This window comes from Bidens hawaiensis, unplaced genomic scaffold, assembly GCF_021521415.1.
Source record: "Bidens hawaiensis isolate Kalapana, Puna unplaced genomic scaffold, B.hawaiensis_p1.1 tig00018514_1, whole genome shotgun sequence".
Lineage (NCBI taxonomy): Eukaryota > Viridiplantae > Streptophyta > Magnoliopsida > Asterales > Asteraceae > Bidens > Bidens hawaiensis.
In genome coordinates this window covers 196,776-212,683 of record NW_027492803.1, presented here as the reverse complement: position 1 = coordinate 212,683, position 15,908 = coordinate 196,776, and the positions used below count along the sequence as shown (strand labels likewise).

General features: G+C 37.9%; 1 pseudogene across 1 annotated transcript; it reads right to left on the bottom strand.

The window, feature by feature from the left end:
- Nucleotides 1-5,347: 5,347 nt before the first annotated feature.
- Nucleotides 5,348-9,242, bottom strand: LOC143556325 (inositol-tetrakisphosphate 1-kinase 1-like; annotated as a pseudogene). The gene is made up of 3 exons (XR_013139365.1): nucleotides 9,158-9,242; nucleotides 6,306-6,784; nucleotides 5,348-5,791 (listed from the first exon to the last, which is right to left on the bottom strand). The product of XR_013139365.1 is annotated as an inositol-tetrakisphosphate 1-kinase 1-like (transcript).
- Between the last annotated feature and the right edge of the window lie 6,666 nt (nucleotides 9,243-15,908).

Sequence of the window (15,908 nt, the reverse complement as noted above, 5' to 3'; positions counted from 1 at the left end):
AGAAAGATTTGACACATATCTTCCATTTCCCGGTATCAGACTTGAATCTGAAACACGTCTCCTAAGGGCTCAAAAGAACGAATACAAACAACTTTGTAGTGCACACAGTGTGATTGATGAAATGCCAGAGCCATAGACGAGATGTATTGCGGGAAGGGTGGGATGACTGGGAGTTGCTTGGTGGTGGGATTGAATACATAAAATTCACGAGCTCCATTGTGAAGGGTATGACAAAGTAGTAAACCGTTACAAGAATGCACGATTTTGACACGGGAACAATTGCAGTAAAAATCGAGACAATGGAAAGGAGGAGGGCTTCGGTTTTCAACGTCATATTCTTATATAAATAATAGAAGCTATAGATAAGAAGTCTTGGCGTATAGATTTTTTATGGGAGCGTAAATGTACTTTCCTTGGGTCTATATTACTAAACGATCATAAATATTTTTTAAGTTTAATATATTAATTAAGTTTATCTTTTATTTAGTTTACTTATTATATTATAATTAGGTTTCCTTATTGTTTATCTTTTCCTATTATTAAGTTGAGGGATTTTTTATTTTTTTTTTGTAATCTCCGTTTAAAAAAAGTTAAAGAAAAAAGTCAGAAAATTGTTTCAACTTTGGTTTCTCTTATTCTCTCTTGTTATTGGCGTCTAACCCGCTCTACGGATCTATCAGGAGATTAGTCATCTCGAATGAATCTCAAACAAATTTGGTGCTTTCATTCATCGTCCTCATGCCTCCTTCATTGCATGAAGACCTCATTATGGCCATGGTCGACAAAATCTTTGGGTTATTGATTCAGAAAAAATCAATCGTCGCCTAACAAGCCGCCTTAGCCAAGTTGCAGTTTAACTCCTTCACTACCACCATGAACCAAATCTCCGCTAACCTTACCACCACCCCTCGGAAAATTTTCTGACACCTCCTCAACTATAACTGACCCCAAACCAGCCCTTACACCCCTAATCCTTGCACCACCATCACTGCCTGTAACCGCTTCATCCCCAAAGCTCGATTAGTGCCTTATGGCCAGATATCCTATAGCTGGCCCAAAACCAGCCCTTACACCCCTAATCTTGGCACCACCATCATTGCCTGTAACCGCTTCAGATTCCGTACCATCCCCAAATCAGTGCCTTATGGCCACATATCCTATCTATTCACTACCATCCGACCCAAACACAGTTGTTTCAAACTCACAAACAAAAGTAATGTTAGCAGTTCCATTCACACCATCACCTAATTCAAAAGCATCCCAAAAACCCACACAATCATCTTCTATAACCATCCTTAAACCGGGTCCAAGAACTTTTTATTTTTTTAATTTAAAATAAATTAAACAATTAAATGTGATTAAAATTAAAATTTCATTAAAAATTAAAAATATTACATAAATGAATACCAGAAAAATAAAATACAACAATTCATACCCCCCTTTGGACTCATCGTCCTCGATGAGGTTTGCTCCACCATCCAATCCAGGATGTGGGATTCGCCTAAGGTGTACTTGGCGACACCCTCGGGGACTCGCCCCGTCTCTGATGAGGTTTGCCCCACCATCCCGAATGGCACAAGAGTGGCTTTGATACCACTTGTAACATCCGGCCCCTCGCACCACTAATATTTCCCACTTTGCCCACTAAGAGCTCACATATGTTAAAAGTTATATTATTTATTTTGTTAGTGTATGTGGTATTTCAAATTGTGTATGTGTATTTTTTTCGTGTGTAGGTTCATACATGTATTGTATTTGTGGTATTTTGAATTGTGTAAGTGTAATTTTTATCGTGTAGGTTCATTTATGGAATAGTAAGTTCATATATGTACCGTGTAGGTGGTATTTCGAATAATGTAGTTCTAATTTTTATCGTGTGTACTTTATAGGTTCATATATGTGCTTTATATGTGGTATTTTTGAATTATGTATGTGCATCTTTTGTCTCGTGTAGCTTCATTTAAGTAATGTGTAGCTAGGTTCATATATGTACTGTATAGGTGATACTTTGAATTGTGTATGTGTAATTATTTTATCGTGTGTTGTTCATTTATGTATTATATAGGTGGTCTTTTGAAGTGTGTATGTATAATTTATATAAAAAACTTGAAATTAAAAATAAAATAAAAAGGATGTAGATTTGTATGCTGATAAACTATATATAAGATGTAAATATGTTTATGTGTAGGATATGTTGTATGACTTGTAAGATATGTTGTTTAATGTATAGGATATGCTTTATGATGTGTAGGATACATTGTTAAGATTGATGTGTAGCATGTATTTTTAATGTGTAGGATATGTTGTGTTATGTGTATAGGATATGTTATTAGCATTGACGTGTAGTGTGTATTTTTTCTTGTGTAGGGATAATTATTAGGAATGAATTGTTTTAATATAAAAAACTGAATTTGTGAAAAGAATTTCGAAATAATAAAAAATTAACAATCAATATAATATAAAAAATGATAAAAAGAAAATCATGTTTAAAACTCTTAACTTATTTATTAGTTACCAAAAACAAATCATAAAAATTTTACTAATATGCCCTAGTAATTAATTAAACATAAAATAAAAAGGAAATTATATGATTGGCTAGAAGGACTTCTCGCACTTCTCACAATAAGAAAACTTCTGAAATGAACCTAATATATATATATATAATTTTGGTGGTATGGTAATGGATCACTTCCTTTTACATAAACAGACGAAAAGATGCAACAAAAAGTGATGACTTAGAATCAAATTATCAAAAGCATGTTGGATATCAAGCTAGCTTAAAGAAAATGAAACTGTGAATACTTGAGTGATTTGTACGGAAGAAAATGAAAGATGAATATTCAACAGATGAAAACTATATTCAGTAATGAAAACAAAGAAAAACACACAATATTCCATAAACTTGAGGGCTATAAATAGCCTTACAGAAAAGTAACGTAAAACACAAAAGTAGCAACAAAATACTAGTAATCCTAAAGAACCGGTACAATCCATAACCCACTCCTATAATGTTCACTTTATCCAACGGTGTGAGATATGGCCAAACTTGAATACCAATTCCCACTAATAAATTATTAAATGCTTTAGACTTCAATATCAAGCCATGCAACACCCACGTGATACTTTGAAGTTTGAAGCTAAGCTTATTCCATGCAAATTCAAATAATGACATGAACAAGACCAATTAAACCTAACATTCACCTCCTTAATTGTTTGTCCATATTCATGAATTTTAAACGAGACCCAACACCGGCTCCTCTTCAATGAGATTTGCCTCTTGATCTTTCAGCTCTGGACACTCATTGTTGTAGTGACCAAATTCACCACACTTATAACATTTCACGTGGATTTTGTCCCGGAAACGCCCGTTACCATCTCGACCCTTCAAAAACCCACGACCTCTACCCCGGCCACGTCCAAAGTCTTCTCGGTTTGGACTTCCACCGCCACAATGTTTGCACCCGTGTGATTTCTCTTGTCTATCTAACAACAAACCACCTTGAATGTCCTCCTTCTTCTCGATTCCTTTGAGACGCTCCTCATACGCTTTCAATCTTCCAACGGCTTCATCAAATAGCATTGAATCCAGATCGAAGCATTGTTCAACCGAGGCCATGATTTGCAGAAACTACTTGGGCATCGAATCAAGTAACCTTTTCACCAGATCCACTTCTTCAAGCTCGTATCCTAGACTTCTTGCCTTTGAGGCTAAACCGGCCAACTTTGTGGCAAACTAATCGACCGAATCATCCTCCTTCATACGTAAACGTTCAAGCTCCCTTTACAATGTTGCAAGGCGAGCCGATCTCACCCGATCCACCCCTAAGTACCGTGTCTTCAATCCATCCCAAACCTGTTTTGGGTCGGTGGAACTCCCCACTTTGTAATACCATCTCCTCCGGTATAGTTTCATATAAGAAGGCAATTGCTTGTTTTGACTTCGTTACATCAGGTACTCCCAGTGGCGGACCCAGGATTTTTTGACAATGGGGTCCTATTTTTGTCGGTTTTCAAACTTTTCGGGTCGGTTCAAGAGTCGATACGAGAAACATAATAAAAAAACGAAATACATAAAAAAATGGGAAAGAGCAAGGCTCGAACTCGGGTCATTTGTGTGGTATTGGAAGGGGGTTTCCACCAGACTAGAATGGTAATATTGATATGGGGTCCAAGTGTTAATTTATATGGGGTCCTTCAAAAATTTTCTATATCGCTTCTAAATAAATTTTAAAAAACATTGGTGTCCCGGGACCCCGACGGCTACTATGTAGGTCCGCCCCTGGGTACTCCACCCAATGTTCTCGGTTCAATTGTCTCCCACAACCCATATGCATCCATTATCGCCTTGACTTTGATCGCCCACACTGGGTAATTCGTTGCGTTCAAGACGGGATACTAGTATGTCACCAAGCCACCTTCTTTCACAGGTACTAACGCCATTATGTTCTTCCTTTTGGCACAGCTTCAACTCTTTTTCTGATCGAACTTGTTCAAGAGCTCTATCCACCGATCCAGAAAACAAGCAACCGCTTTTAACGTTTTCTTTAACTAGCTAAATGAACAAAATCCAAAGCCACCGGCTTTGACGGATTCTTTACGTTCGTTTTTCACGCACCTCCTTCGGTTAGACTCTTAACACAAACAGGTTGATCAAGAGCAAAAGCTGAATCCGTGACCCATCAGCCTTTGATCAAATTCAGCTTACAATCCCTTCGGACGAACGAAGCTCTGATACCAAATGTTGGATATCAAGCTAGCTTAAAGAAAATGAAACTATGAATACTTGAGTGATTTGTATGGAAGAAAATGAAAGATGAATATTCAAAAGATGAAAACTATATTCAGTAATGAAAACAAAGAAAAGCACACGATATTCCATAAACTTGATGGCTATAAATAGCCTTACAGAAAAGTAATGTAAAGCACAAAAGTAGCAACAAAATACTAGTAATCCTAAAGAACCGATACAATCCGTAACCCACTCTTATAACGTTCACTTTATCCAACGGTTTGTGATATGGTCAAACTTGAATACCAATTCTCACTAATAAATTATTAAATGCTTTAGACTTCAATATCAAGCCATGCAACACCTACGTGATACTTTGAAGTTTGAAGCTGAGCTTATTCCATGCAAATTCAAATAATGACATGAACAAAACCAATTAAACCTAACAAAGCATACTCAACGCAAAAGTATGCACATGAAACACGCTCTTAATATTAACTAGTAATTAACCAACACAAACGACTAACGAAAAGATTCACTGAATTATTTTCGTACATTTGTCGGTGAATCTTTCTAAAATTCAACATTAACCAATCCAAACCACATAGTCACACAAATCTAGACTTCTGTTTCATCATAAACACCAACCTCCTCCATCATCTTCTTTTCTTCTTGTGATTTCTTGATATTAAACAAGAAATCAGTCATTACAGATTCATAAAATGGTAATTTCTCATAACCAGGGAAATAATTAATATCAACAAAAAGATACCCATCAGTCTTATCATCCTTAATCATGTCGAAATTAAAAAGATGCAACCCAAGAGCCTGTCTCAGGCCGTTCGCCACCTCTACCAGAAACTCTTGCTCAGGCATCTTCAGCTTTTCGTCGAAGTTGTTACTAATACTCTCCCCATCATCACCCACGATTACAGAGCTTGATATCTGAGAAAAACCCATAAACCCACCGGATTTTGACTTAATCTTTTCGATAGTCTCATTGGAAACATCTGGTAATGAACCTCGTTTCACACATTTCACATAATCATCGGCTACGTAGACCTTGTATAAGAGAGTATATCAGTTAAGGTTTATTGTTATATAATTATTCTATATGCCATTAAAAACAACATAGTATTTAAAGTTTATTGATAATTGACATAACTTAATCATGATTCACGTGGAATTATTTTTAGGGTAACGTTAAACATATCCTCGTATGTTGAGCGCGCTTATGTATGTAAAAGTTTAAGGATGATGTGACTAATAGCAAATAAGGATACCTCACTAAACAAGAGCCTCATTCACTAAATAGGAGGTGATACATTCACCATAACCCTTATTTTTATAGTCCATCTAGCAATTATATTTATAATAACAAACCTTAATTACTAAGTGTTAGGTACAAATACGAAAAGCTCTTAATGAGCTCTTAAAGGGCGATAAATGTATAAATAATTTAAGTAATTATTATGCTAAGAATATGATCATTATTATTACTTTACAGTTTTTAAACTAGAGTAATTACTCTACGAAATTTTTTTAGTTTAATTAAATTAATTGAAAACCGTATTACCTTGAAGATGACTCCACCATGGTTCACAAACTCTTAGCACCATGGGTGAGTCGAATTCGAGACCCTTGGTTAACCCTTCATGGTTAACCACTAGCAACATGTTATGCGTGCCAGAGTCTCCATAAGCAAGCAGCGGCTTGGCTATCACTGGGAAACCCAAATCTTTATCCGTCTGGACGGATTTTAAAGCTTCAAAGTCTTGAACTAGGAGTTGGTTTGGGATTTTGAGTTTCGGAATATTAAGTTGAGAAACGGGTTCGAGCATGGAGATGCGATTGCGGAGGAATTGGATGGCAGATGGGCGATCAATGACGATGGCGTTAGGGTGGTTGATGGAGAAAGTTTCAAGATTTTGGTCCCATTCTTGGCCATAAGACTTGTGAATGATCCATCAAATGGACCTTGTTTGGTTAATGGTTTGACAACATCTATTGGGATGAAACCAATACCTCGTTGTTTCGCGTAAGTTACGAATGATTCTGTTGGGTTTCAGTGGTGATCAGTCAAAATTTTATTTATTAAACCCGGTTCAATAAATGTGACAAATAATAATTAATCGTATTAATTAATAAATGCGCAGCGGAATATAAACGAGTAATCAGCACCAAAACTAAACCCGACAGGATCCGGTTACAAAACCATACAAGCACGGTATTAATATACACTATATTATTTAACTACCGATGAGATAAATAATACCTCGGTTAATGAATAACCGGTTGAGACACCGAGGTTCAACGAACGATGCTAGGTGACGAACCGAACGAGCGAGCGGCAACCGTGGTTCGCGAAAGCAGCACCGACAGTAGCTTATGGACAGCAGCGGCAGCAGCCGGGTGGCGTACGGCAGTAGCGGCAGCAGCGGGTGTTTTGCTTTAGCGACGGTCGGTAACGATCGTAGTAATGACGGCTGGACTTTGGTTGCGGCAGAAAGTTCCTTGCCTCTGTTTCTTGTGTCACGATCTATATATGTATATATAGATCTCCAATTTACTTATGGATTCAATTATGGAGTAATCTCCAAGTCATGAGATTTATTACTATCTTAAAATTATCTCATAATCTTATATTTATTAATAATAAATCCTATCCGGGTCCAAAGTCCAACTCGTTCCAACTTTCGTTTAAAGTCCGAACCAGTATATTTAATTAGTAAATAAACTTTATTATTTATAACTATTATAAATAATAATTCCGCATAATTAGATTCGTCATTTACCGGTTAAAAAATTTAAACGGATTTTAGTTCGTTGCCCAAGGTGTAACTCTCAGGGTCGTAACTCGGTCGGTCACGTTAAATTAACCGAACCGATCCACTATTTTCAACAGTCTCCCACTTGGACGGCTTTCGGTTAAGTTCCTTAACGCAGACAACCAGCGGTGCTCTAGCTACACATGGCTGCCCCCAACAAGTTATGACACTTTAAAGTCATTAACCAAAACATCTTGGAATACACTATTGCAAGACAATGAGCTTATGGTAATCGTTGTCATCTATCCTTTTCGTATAAGACATCAATTGAACAATGAGACATGGAGCATATTCAATCTCATATGACGTTCAATCATTATTGTTCTCGATCTAGAATCAAAGTGGTCCAATCAAACACATAGTAATTTTGGGTGAGGCCTCACACTTTACCAGTTTGAATCAACGAGGGCGCCAAGATGTCTAACTATTACATATCATGTAAGAGTACAGAATCCCATCTAGATTACATACAACTCCCACTGAACTTCAGATCATTCCCAACCAATGCCTTTATAGCTGGCAGTTACGTGACAGCGGTTGACACTGATCAAAGAGTAACCTTTAGTAAACGAAAGTTCTAATATATATCTCAGGTCTAAGGATACTAAATGAGTATACTAGTATCAAAACATCTTATGACTAAGATCCATAAAGATGATTTCATGCGAGTTACATCCAGCGTCATTCATAATGAGGTCTGTGAGTTTGGAAGTCAACCCCTTGAATCCAAAGTCAGAATAGTCTTAATTCAGAGTCGTTCCCACGAGTCTGACCGACTACGGATAATTTAGAATACAATATTCATAGATTAAACGTATTAAAATCAAACACAGTTATATTATTCAACATTTGCATTTAACCATTAAATCAAAAGAGAACTCAAAAGTATAACTGTTCAAATGTTCATACATCCAAATACTAAATCAAAACAAACTACTAGCTAATCTAAGACAGATAGCATCTCTGTGATGATCATGCTTGTCCTGAGTCATCGGTTTAGTGAACGAGTCAGCTAGGTTTTGATCTGTGTCTACTTTGCTTATTATGATGTCTCGTTGTTCCAGTATATCCCGTATATAGTGGAACTTACTTAGAATGTGCTTGGCCCTATGATGAGATCTGAGCTCTTTGGCTTGAGCAATGGCTCCTGTGTTATCACAAATTATGTCGATCGGTTTCCGAAAACTTGGAACCAGATCGAGGTGGGCTATGAACTTCTTCATCCAAGCAGATTGTGAGCGAGAATCATCTCGGTCAGTCTAGAAGCTAGCATCAGTGTAACACCTTATAGTGAGCTCATCTTCCACTCCTTGAAACACTAAGAACATGTCCTTGGTACATTTCAGGTACCTTATAATGTTCTTCATAGCAGTTTAGTTGGCAATGCCAGGACTCAGCTGAAAACGACTAGTCATGCTCAGCACATACGAGACGTCAGGTCTAGTGCATAACATTGCATACATGATAGAACCAATCACTGAAGCATATGGAATTGCTTGCATGTGCTTAGTTTCAATGTCCGTTACCGGAGATTGCGATTTGTTCAACACGGTTCCTTTATCCATTGAGAAGCGTGTCATTACCTTGTCGATGTATGTACTTTGACTTATCCCTAGAAGCCGCTTAGACCTATCTCGATAGATCTTGATTCCAAGAATATAAGCAGCTTCACCAAGATTTGTCATTGTGAAACAAGATCCCAACCAGTGCTTAACTTCCTTAAGCATAGGAATGTTGTTTCCAAATGATCAGTATATCATCCACATACAGGATGAGAAATGATATAGTGCTCCCACTAGCTTTTCTGTAAACACAAGACTCGTCTTCATTCTGACAAAACCAAACTCGTTGATTTTCTAATCAAAACAAAGATTCCATTTACGAGATGCTTGTTTGAGTCCATAAATGGACTTATTCAGTTTGCACACCTTGATCAATTTGATCATAGCAATGGACGAGAAGGTTTCACCAAAGTCAACACCTTGAGTTTGAGTAAAGCTTTTCGCTACTAGCAGTGCTTTATAGGTGTATACATTTCCATGCATGTTGGTTTTCTTTTTGAAAATCCACTTGCTCCCTACTGCCCGACATTCGGGGGGTAGCTCAACCAAGTTCCAGACTTGATTGTCACGCATAGATTGCATCTCTGCATTCATGGCATCTTGCCATTTCTTAGATTCCGAATCTAAGATAGCAGATTTTTAATTAGTAGGTTCGTCGCTTGACTTAGCTACTAAGAGGACTTCGGGACCATCTAGATGCCATAGGTATTTAGAATTTGGTACGCGAGTCCTATTACTTCTGCGAACGCTTGTGTTTATGTCTGATATATCAGCAACAACTTGTTGATCAGACGTTCCAACTTCCTCAGCGGTTGTTTGTGGTTCTTGAATTTCTTCAAGATCGACAATATTATTTCCAGTTCCTCGATCGAGAATTTCCTTATTGAGAAAGTGGCCATTCCTTTTGATAGAAATCAAATTTGTATCAGGATGGAAGTAATAATATTCGCTTTGGTTAGAGTATTCGACGAAAACAACTTTTACGCCACGAGGATCGAGCTTGTCATTAGAATCGCTGGTGACATACGCATCACATCCCCATACTCTAAGGAAAGACAAATTGGGTTTACGCCCATGCCATATCTCATATGGGGTTTTGCTTACCTTTTAGTTGGAGCCAGATTGACAATGCGGGCGGCGGTCATAGAGGCAAAGCTCCGAAAGGAGTGAGGCAAGTTAGTTCTACACATCATCGATCGGACCATGTTTAGCAAGGTTCAATTTCTCCTCTCGCTGTAAGGCCCCGATCCACTTGTAAGGCCCCGATCCCAGTAACCCTACTTTGGTGTTGGATTTACTCATAAACACAGTTCTAAAATCAAAGTTAATTTAAACTTTCGCGGAATTATTTAAAACTTCAAACATCACATTACAAACATTCATTTTTGTCTTAACATACAAATTGTCTTTTCATAACATAACATAAAATAGTCATGACACTTTTTCATAGATGCTAGTCTCTTTAGCTCGTGCCATGTGTCCCTCCTCAAGCCAGCTGTCTCAACCTATCTGCTTGCGCGCATACTAAAAGTCAGCTAGGCTGAGTGAGTTCTAGTTAATCAATTTAACATACAATACATTCCTATCTTTACTCATACGCGTCCGAAGATACGAATTCATACCTTACTTTGCTATTACTTCTTACACACATACTTTATATACATGCATATGTACTTACATACTTTCTTTCATAAAACCCTATGGTATACCATAAGCTATTCTATCTTAAACATCTCAGATATTATAAGGGTCTGGTCCCTAACATCTTAGATATTATAAGGGTCTGGTCCCTATCATCTCAGATATTATAAGGGTTTGGTCCCTATCATCTCAGATATTATAAGGGTCTGGTCCCTATCATCTCAGATATTATAAGGATCTGGTCCCTATCATCTCAGATATTATGAGGGTCTGGTCCCTATCATAAGCGCATACTTTACTTGTCTTATGTATATAATATTTACATACACATTCATTCACATAACCATCATATAGTAATAACATTCAATGCACGACCATACACGTATCATATACCTATCACTTAGGATAAGCATTTTAACTGCCACATAAGAGTATGCACATAGCCCCGAAAACATAACCAGGAAATGGGGCTAGAACTCACCTGGAGTTGGTTTCTCTCGCCGTTAATGGTACTGCCCTTCCTTAGTTGTGCACGGCTAACTGTAAAATGCATTACGCGTATCAATTATCTATTACTACTACTTCCTATATCTAAGTTAATGAAACTCTCAACTAACAGGGGTCCGGGGGCAGCACCCCTGGTAGCGGGGTCTAGGGGCAACAGCCCCTAGCAGGGTCCAAGGGGCAGAGCCCCTGGCTGGGGTTGAGCTGCCAGGGAGGAATTTTAATAACAACTTAAACAATTTCGCATGGGAGGAATTTCGCAACGAATTTCGCTGCGCATAACCTGTTTTGCTTCTCATGGCTGAGCGAAGCGAAATGACTGTTTCGCTTCTCATGGCTGAGCGAAGCGAAATGACTGTTTCGCTTATGGCTGAGCGAAGCGAAATGCTTTCCTTTCTTCGCTTTTACCATTTTAAAGCCATTTTACTTCGTGGCTCCCCCTCGGGACCTGATTTTTACTCTTTCTCAACTTTCGACACATTTTGACCCCATGCACATGATCCTGAACCCATCTCTCTCATAGTCCGAATGCCACCTTTTTATCTTAAAGTGCACCCAAGAGGTTATAACTTACCAAGTTTATATTTTTCTTGCATTTCACAACCCGATCTATTATTATATCTGTTTGCATGCTGGTTCTAACCATAAAACTTAACCATTTAAACCGAAACCTACCTTTTGCTTCGGGTTTGAGTTCGGATCCGGACAATACGTAGATCTGGACGTGATTATTGTTGTTTGATGATGTCTACACACGAGATTCTTCCTTCTTTTTACACGGATTTGGATCCGAAATGTAGAGAGAAAGTGTGTGTGCGTGGTGAAAGGTAACAAAATGGTGAAAATGATGGAGAGGTTAAGCTTATATAGGGGGGCATGGGCCCCACAACCCACTCACAATTCCAAATCCAAATATTATCCAAACACTTAACACACGACTAACTTAACGCCACACAGTTAAATAACAAAACTTTCCGTCATTTATTATTTAACAAAAAGTTGGATGTTACACTCGCTCACGCCATTGTGTTGGGAGTGTGTCAGGTGGAGTGAGCTGTGAAACAATTCCACGCTCTTTTAGATGATTTATGAATTCTGAGCTGAGATACTCTCCACCTCGATCTGATCGAAGCATTTTAATAGTTTTTTCAAGTTGGTTTTCCACTTCATTTTGAAACTCTTTAAACTTTTCAAAAGTTTCATGTTTGTGTTTCATAAGATACACATAAGCATATCGACTGTAATCGTCAATAAAAGAAACTAAGTATCTTTCATGATTTCTAGACATGGTTCTGAAAGGACCGCAGACATCAGTATGCATGAGTCCTAGCAGATCCTTTGCTCGTTCATTCTTATGAGTGAAGGAATCTTTGGCGAGTTTTCCAGCTAAGCAGGATTCGCAGTCATCAAAAGAGTCTGTTCCCGTGGATTCAAGAATCCTTTTGGATTGGAGTCTCTTAACTCGTGCCTTGCTTATGTGGCCAAGTCGGCAATGCCATAGAAATGTATCATTGATGCCAGATTTGATACGTTTAGAAAGATTATATACATTATTGTTTATTTGAACATCAATCTCATAAATACCATTTTGAGGTTTAGCCTCAAAATAAAAGACATCATTCAAGTAAGCAAAAATAGCAATACCATTAAAAACGTACTTAAATCCTTGTTCAAATAGTAAAGAAACTGAAACAATGTTTCTTGTCAAACCAGGTGCAAACAAACAGTATTCAAAGCAACTACAAGGCGAGATGGACAAACAAAATGATATGTGCCAGTTGCAAGAATTGGGACTCTCTTCCCATCACCAACGATGAGTTCCATGCTGCCTTGTTTCAGTTTCTTCCAGTTTTTCATGCTCATACAAGACATTAACGATGTGGTAACCACATCCGGTATCAAATACCCATGTGTTGCTAGAGACAGTGAAAAGTTCAATAACGTAAATGGAAATACCTTTAGAGGAACTTTCACCATTGGTCCTCTACCTTTTCAGCTCAGCAAGATAGTCAGGACAGTTACGCTTCCAGTGTCCCATTTTGTTGCACATGCAGCACTGGCGCTCCTCAGGAGGCGGCGGCGGTACCTTTGCAACACCTTTGTTAGTGTTGGTGACATACTTGGCAGCAACAGTAACCTTTTTCTTGCCTTTACCGTTATTACCCCGGTTCTTGGGTTTAGGCTTCTTGACACCAGCAGATCGAACCATAAGAACTTGATTAGTCTTAGTAGGAATATTCATCTCAACCGTTTTGAGCATTCAATGAAGCTCCGGCACTATCTTCAGCCATCCATTCATGTTGAAATTCATTACGAACTGGTCGTAAGAGCTGGGAAGAGAGTTCAAGATGAAATCCGCTGCCATTTCATCTGACAGGGGATAATCAAGTTTCGTTAACTGTTCGATGTACCCTTTCATTTTGACGACATGCGCACTAACAGGTGATCCCTGTTCCATTCTGCAGCTTATAAGCTGCTTCATGGTGTCATAGCGTTCTTGACGGGCTTGTTTCTAGAACATGCTCTTAAGTTGCTCCAACATCTCATAGGCACCAAAATCTTCCAAGCCTTTAGCAAGCTCGTAAGACATTGTGGCTAGCATAATGCAGGCGACTTCAGCAGAGTCGTCTATATGCTTGTCAAGAACCTCTTTGGCAGCAGCAGTATTGTTTTCAGGCTCGGTTGGAACAGGTCCATCAAGAACATAGTGCTTTTTTGCCATCTTGAGAACAAGTCCCAAATTGCGGTGCCATTCAATAAAATTGGTGCCATTCAGCTTTTCTTTCTCAAGCATAGCCTTGAGAGTGAATGAGGAGTTATTATCAATTGACATCTGTTAAAAAAGCAAAAAGTAATTTAATTAGTATTTTCGATGTTTTAATCCTATTATCAATGACCCAATAACATTAATAAAATAGGAACTTGAGAATCTGGCTTCCAGTTACTAATGGCAGCTGTAGCACACAACATTAGTAAGTGGTTAGGCAGATAAACAACAATTGCCAATTGTGAATAAAGCACAACTCTCGGTTATGAGGCCTATTAAGACAACATTTGTCTAAGTAGATACGTTTAGCCTCATCTATGCCCACCTTAGTCTCCAGACAGCTGTAGCACGTAACAAGAGAGTAAAGTAATAGTCGCCCTAGTATAGTCACTTGTGAAAGGGCCGGATGTGTCAACGAAACCCTTTCACCTTGAAGGGATAGGCTAGAAATCAAGTGCGGTGTTGTAGCTCCAAACACTTGAAGTTTCGCAGTATGCCTCAAGTGTGGCTTATAGTAGGATGGCATAGACTATTGATTTTAAAATTGGGATTAATTTTAAATATTACTAAATAGAGTAAAATTCCAGTTACTGTATTAATCGGGACAACTTGATGAACCCTTTCATCTCTCAGGACACTCAGTTTTATATAACCTATTAAAACTAAGTTTGTCGCGATATAAATAACCAACTTTAAGTTAATAGTTACCTATTAAGTTATTGGTTTTGGAAAATCAAATTTAGTTTAATTTTGCAAAACATGAATGGTTATAATTTGTTTCAAATCAAACTTTGTTTTAAAGACAAAATTTGACAAGTTATAAAACCCTTTTAGAACTTGTTTTATTATGATTGTTTTAATATTTTAAAACTCCTTTTAAAATATATATATTGGTGTGAGATTGGTTATTATATACAATTATAAAAATAAGCAACCACAACAACAATAAATAAATATATAAATCTATATGGCCTATAATTGTTCGATCTTGCCAGAGCCTATTAGCAAGACCGAACGGGTCACGGGGTCATAACACACAAACAACCACAGGGATGGACTTGAGTGCATCCAATTGTCGTCTTGAGCAACTCCCACTGACTTCGTGATTTCCGTTTAGTTTCATGGTCTTTGTCTTCGGGTCTTCGTTTATTACAATATTTATAAATGAAATACAATATTACAAAAATAAATATAATAAAGGAAACACCCTAACTATTACAAATTTGAACCATCCATATGGCCAAAACCAAAAACCAAAAACCAAAACATCACAAACAACCACAAACACGGTCGGGCTAGATTTACATATTGCATAACAAACAACCAAAATTCGGGCAAGCTTTTGGTCAAATAAAAGAAAATAAAATTTTGACCAAAATATAAAGTTGCCCTAAAATTAATTGGATCAGAAACTTTAAAACTAGTTAAAGTTTGTGCTATAATTCCGGTTAAAAGACCGGTACCGACTCGTACGTTGTAACCAAGGCTCTGATACCACTGTTGGGTTTCAGTGGTGATCAGTCAAAATTTTATTTATTAAACCCGGTTCAATAAATGTGACAAATAATAACTAATCGTATTAATTATAAATGCGCAGCGGAATATAAACGAGTAATCAGTACCAAAACTAAACCCGACAGGATCCGGTTACAAAACCATACGAGCACGGTATTAATATACACTATATTATTTAACTATCGATGAGATAAATAATACCTCGGTTAATGAATAACCGGTTGAGACACCGAGGTTCAACGAACGAGGCTAGGTGAGAAACCGAACGAGCAAGCGGCAACCGCGGTACGCGAAAGAAGCACCGACAGTAGCTTACGGACAGCAGCCGGGTGGCGTACGGACAGCAGCAGCAGCAGCCGGGT